Genomic DNA, 4805 nt, shown 5'->3' with positions numbered 1-4805 from the left:
TTTCCACTAGCCGAAATGTTTTTCTTGAAATAAACCAGAATATGAGTGGGTTAATTTAAGCTAAGTATCAGTAAGTGGCCCGGGATTCTCAAAGCCTGTGTTGAGGGTCATACGAACAAAAATGCACTCTTGAAGCTAAAAAAAATCCAAAACCAACAAGTTAATTATTTACATTTTTACTTCAATGTAGAACAGTCATTTCTTACACATGAGATTACTTTTAGCCTTTTAGTCATAAAGATTATTGATAATCCATACTCCAGACTGAAATGTTATAACAGAAGTGGAGTATTGGGCAGAATGACATGAACATTTGGACACTTATTCAGCAGGTATCTTGCATGTTGCGTTCAGGTGCACTGTAAAAAAAATTGCAATTCCACCGCGGGCCTCACAGGTGGCGCCAGTTGCCCAGGTCTGATTTAAAGGGTAACTAAACCCTAAAACACATTTCCCCCCAGCTTTAAACCAATGTATATTATATTATATTATATTATATTATATTATATTATATTATATTATATTATATGGTTTTGAGTAGTGTTGCTGAAGGATTCTGGGCAAAATCTCACATTTGAGACTAAATTGTTAGAATTCTATACACTGTATCATTTTCATGCAGTGAGAGTGCCCTCTAGGGTTTAAAACCCACTTTTGCAGTTGGGTCTGCCCATTGGCTGATTTTGGTTCCGATGACATCACCAAGAACCCCGTTCCCACCCACAGTCAGTGTAATCCCCCTTAAAAAGTGACACCAAGTGGGGTCCTGTCACTCCTGACCTAGTCTCGCTGGCCAGCCTCCTCTCCCTTCCATCCGAGGAGTCTGGCGCCGCAGGTCTCCATAAGTGGGATAAACCCTCCCCTGCTCTACTCTGCTCTCCCATTGGAGCGACTGTTTCGGTGGCAGCCGGATGTCCGCTCCCGGCTTATTACAAACTCTGTCATTGGCTCCGACCATGTCAATCAGAGCGGCTTCCGCTCCCTCCTCCGTGTGTGTCGCTGTAAATAGTGCCCTGCCGCCGCAGTGAAAACAACAACGCTAACTAGCTAGCAAGCTAACGGCAGAAACCTACAAGCTAGCTCGTTGCTACACGCTGAAAACGGCAAATTGGATTGTTGGAAACTATTTTCCAAGGGCACTGCCGCTAAGCGCCGCCCATCGCAATCCCACTATGGAGACCTGCGGCGCCAGACTCCTCGGACGGAAGGGAGAGGAGGCTGGCCAGCGAGACTACTCCTGACCAAATTTGGAGTTCCCCTTTCATGTTGATGTCTAGTTGCTTGAAATCAAAGGGAGCAGATTTCTCTGAGCAAATGGAACACAGCCTTAGCTCTCCAAACCTTTCAGCTGCTGAGGGAGTCCCCCGCCGTATGACAACAGAGCCGGACTGGAGAGGGAGGGAGTGTAGGGATGATCTGCCTCCTCTTTGGTCTTGTCTCGTCCTTATCTGTCATAAAAAAATGCATTTGGATTTCTACTTGGTATTCGGCCCAGACGCTAGCAAACAACAATTAGGCCAAGATGGGAAATTTGCTGCATCTGGAGGAGCAAATGTTTTACTCTAGGAGAGCGAAGCAAACAAAAACTCAACATCATTGTTTGCCATCCGGCCCTGCTGAGATCATCAGGCAACTTACATATCAATAAGCTGTATGCTGCTGTGCCTCTCTCTTCTCTCTCACCTTCTGAAATGCAGATACACCCAGGCAGGAACCTTTTAATGATGCTCTCAACAGTCGATTCCATACACAGAACATCAAGAGAATGTAATAACCGTATGATTTACAATGCGTTGTTTGGATGCCTCAAGTATCTACACTGGACAAAATAGGGGTGTGTAAAGAAAAGATGACAAGAACAGTCCTCATGTGTGTTGAGACTGAACCATTGTGTTACACTTGGCGAAATAGCATCGTTTGCATTTATTTTGTTTTGCTGCTGGATGCTGCATGGCCAATGCTCTATAGTATAGAGTCTATACGTCTGAACCGCAGGAAAATGACAGAGGAAAAGTTAGATGTTGGAATGGGCTTCATGAAATTCTAACTGAGACATCCGGGGGCGGCTGTAGCTCAGGAGGTAGAGCGGGTCGTCCACTAATCGCTTTGGATAAAAGAGGTCGGTGGTTCGATTCCCGCCTCCTCCAGTCTGCATGTTGAAGTGTCCTTGGGCAAGATACTGAACCCCACATTGCTCCTGATGGTGTGCCAGCACCCTGCGTGGCAGCCTGCCGCCATCGGTGTGTGAATGGGTGAATGAATCTACTGATTGTAAAGCGCTTTGGATAAAAGCGCTATATAAATGCAGGCCATTTCCCATTTCCCATTTACATCCAAGAACAATTTTGATGGGGAAGTATGTCAAAGTTTCACAGTGAATGTGTTCACATATTATAGACCCGTCACCACAGGTGAAGGAAACGGTACGTGCTGTGACATCACTTAAATGCGGATGACAGTTACAGTATCTCATCCATCCTGTAGTTTTTCTAATACTTTTGTGACATTGATGCTGCCATTCCAGTATTTCTAGTACAGTTGATTCATTCATTCATTCATTCAGTGAATCAGCCGTGGGAACTCCTATTTCCCCCACCTCCAGGGCAGCCTTCCCCACTTCCTTTCATTGAGTTGGGAAAAAGTGATTAATATCAAGCAATGATTGCACTTATCATTGTATGGACAGCAGCACTTCTCACAGGCTTTCTGGGTCAACATCCAACCATCACAGCGGGTAAAACTAGTCTCCCCTAATTTAACATTTTTAGGAAAACTCGGTTCCTCTCTGGAGCCGGAATAGCCAATCAGCCGGCCTCTTTACCTGGGAGACTTAATTCCAGGTGAAAGGTTGAGGGGGAAGAGATCAAGGCACCAGCAAGGTTCTGCTCTCAGTCCTGGGAAGCAGCAGGGCTGGAGGCTTGATAGGCTGCTACAAAAGCCCCAGACTGATTGTGCGAGAGGAGCTGGGTGTTGTGCATTCCCTCCCCTCCGTACAGCCACTGGTCCTGATGAAAGAATGACCCCTGCTGGTGGTTCCACACTCTCCATGGCAGCTCGTGTGCTTAGTCACTTCTTTACCAGCTTAGAGGGTTCCATTACTCCCATCGAAGGGAAAAGCAGATGTCTTCAATAAACGCCACATCTTCTGTTTTCAGCCAACGGCAAATTTCCCCCGGTGGTCACGAGCACGAAGAGACTGCCGCTCAGGCCGACCAATCAGAACATCAAGACCACCACCCCATCCAATGGGAGCCCTTCAGCGGACCAACCCCACCCGAGACGACGGACGGTAACTGTGATCACAGCATATTTTTCACTAAGATATGTTTGGCTCATGTCTCTCCCTCTGTCTGTGTATCTCTCCTGTTCTCTGTCTGTGTATCTCTCCCTCTGTCTGTGTATCTCTCCTGTTCTCTTCTCACTCTCTCATGTCTCTCCCTCTGTCTGTGTATCTCTCCTGTTCTCTTCTCACTCTCTCTCTCTCCCTCTGTCTGTGTATCTCTCCTGTTCTCTTCTCACTCTGTCTGTGTATCTCTCCTGTTCTCTTCTCACTCTCTCTCTCCCTCTGTCTGTGTATCTCTCCTGTTCTCTTCTCACTCTCTCTCTCTCCCTCTGTCTGTGTATCTCTCCTGTTCCCGCGCCCTCCTCTCCCCGCCACCACCCCTCCTCTCCCCCCCCCCCACTGCCCTCCTCTCCCCGCCACCTCTCCCCCCCACCTCCCCTCCCCCCCCCCTCCCCCCCAGCCCTCAGCACCCCCTCCCATCCCCACCTAACCACCAACCCCCCCCACCTCCCCCCCCCCACAGACCCAGACCGCCCTCTCACCATCACTGAGGAGGAGGTGCGCCGGTCGTTCCTGCGTATCAACCCTCGCAAGGCGGCCGGCCCGGACGGCATCCCCGGGCGGGTCCTCAAGGCCTGCGCCCACCAGCTGGCAGGCGTATACACAGACATTTTCAACCAGTCTCTCTCCCTCCGACGAGTTCCCTCCTGCTTCAAAGCAGCGACAATCATCCCCATTCCCAAGCAGCAGAAAGCGACCAGCCTCAACGACTGGCGCCCAATAGCCCTCACACCAATAGCCAGCAAGTGCTTTGAAAAGCTGGTCATATCAAAGATCCGCCCCACACTCCCCCCGGACCACGACCCGCTACAATTCGCATACCGGCCCAACAGGAGCACAGCGGATGCAGTAGCACACGTGCTCCACACCGCCCTGTCCCACCTGGAGGGGAAGGACACCTACGTAAGAATGCTGTTCGTGGACTACAGCTCAGCATTCAACACCATAGTACCCTCCAGGCTGGTATGCAAGCTCAAGGACCTGGGACTTAACACAGCAATGTGCGACTGGATCCTGGATTTCCTGACAGACCGCCGCCAGGTGGTGAGGGTGGGCAACCTCACCTCCTCCCCACTGACCATCAGCATAGGAGCGCCCCAGGGGTGCGTCTCCAGCCCCTTCTGGTATGACCTCTACACCCACGACTGCGTGGCGACTCAAACCTCTAACACCATCGTGAAGTTTGCAGACGACACAGCAGTCGTGGGGCTGATCTCGGGGAGCGACGAGACGGCCTACAGAGAGGAGGTGGGGGCCCTGGAACAATGGTGCCAGGACAACCACCTCTCTCTGAACGTCTCCAAGACCAAGGAGATCATTGTAGACTACAGGAGGGGGGGGGGCGCACACCCCCCAATCACCATCAACGGCACAGTGGTGGAAAGGGTGGACAGCTTCAAGTACCTGGGAGTCAATATCCACCAGGACCTGACATGGGCCGGCCACACCGCCACTGTCGTCA

This window comes from Poromitra crassiceps, assembly GCF_964638095.1.
Source record: "Poromitra crassiceps genome assembly, chromosome: 3".
NCBI lineage: Eukaryota > Metazoa > Chordata > Actinopteri > Beryciformes > Melamphaidae > Poromitra > Poromitra crassiceps.
This window is presented reverse-complemented; position numbering follows the sequence as displayed.